The sequence below is a fragment of the Penaeus chinensis genome, chromosome 23, assembly GCF_019202785.1.
Source record: "Penaeus chinensis breed Huanghai No. 1 chromosome 23, ASM1920278v2, whole genome shotgun sequence".
Lineage (NCBI taxonomy): Eukaryota > Metazoa > Arthropoda > Malacostraca > Decapoda > Penaeidae > Penaeus > Penaeus chinensis.
This window is the reverse complement of record NC_061841.1, coordinates 18,532,727-18,533,721: the sequence shown is the minus strand read 5'-3', so window position 1 is coordinate 18,533,721 and position 995 is coordinate 18,532,727. Positions and strand designations below refer to the sequence as shown.

The window sequence follows — 995 nt, the reverse complement described above, 5'->3', positions numbered from 1 at the left end:
AATCTGGTCACAAGGCAAACTATATCTACAATACCTTTCACCAAAGTTAATTTCTTACGAGCATTTACCATTCAGTATTTCCAGTTTTGAAATGATGCCAAATATAATACATTCCGCTAATACTTACTTTAAGAGAACCGATTTCCTTCACTGGGGCTGAATTGTCGCACTAGTGAAGATTGTCGTACGTGTATCTTGTTCAAACATTGTTACGTGCCAGTGTTTATGTTTTCCTTCTGAGCACCTTGCTACACCAGAATAACAATATGTGAAATTATGTTTTAAAGCACATATTTTTACGTAGTTTTCAAAATCTACTTTATATTTGCTACATTTCTTGTAGATTTATCTAGTGTTTCCCTTGGTTACATGCCTGAATATCTAAAGGCGTGTTTTGTGCGGGTCATAAAAGTTAATTCCGGATCAAAGTTAATCCAAATCCACAGTACTTATACAGAAGATTCAAGACACACTGCCAGGCGCACGAGTTCTGCGATTATCAGTAAATTTGCTGTTTTGCATGAAAAAGCGGGTATCTGTATTATATGCTAATGTCGATTAGGAAATGTTTAGTACAGAAGAAAAAAAATATAAATACAAATATACGCTAGCATTATATTATGCCGATATAAACCTGTGTCAGTACCAATAAAATTACATAATTGGCTTCATACAGCCTATGAATATTATAAACAACTGAAATGAAGATGTCAAACAAAATCGAGATACCCGTAATATCAATTTATATTCGCGGGAGTTTTTTTTTCCCGAGAGCTCTTTCTCGTGTGTGATCGCAAGGCACGGGAAGGGTAGTTTTTTTTCAGGCTGTTGATAGCGAGGATCATGATAAATGTCCACGCGGTTTTGAAGTCACTCTAGTTTTAAGAATCAGGGAGTTTTTACTTTGAATTTAATACCTAATCGTGATTCTATAAAAAACTTTCTTTTTTTACCCACTTGATATATTAAATATGCTGGGAATGCTTAAAAAAAAA

General features: G+C 34.2%; 1 protein-coding gene across 1 annotated transcript in view; it reads right to left on the bottom strand.

Moving 5' to 3' along the window:
• The window catches only part of LOC125037308 (endonuclease/exonuclease/phosphatase family domain-containing protein 1-like), a 34,990-nt gene extending 34,739 nt beyond the window's left edge, over window positions 1-251 (bottom strand). The window contains exon 1 of the mRNA XM_047630384.1: window positions 128-251. The gene's annotated coding sequence lies outside the window, so the exon portion shown is untranslated. The remainder of the gene's footprint in view (window positions 1-127) is intronic.
• Between the last annotated feature and the right edge of the window lie 744 nt (window positions 252-995).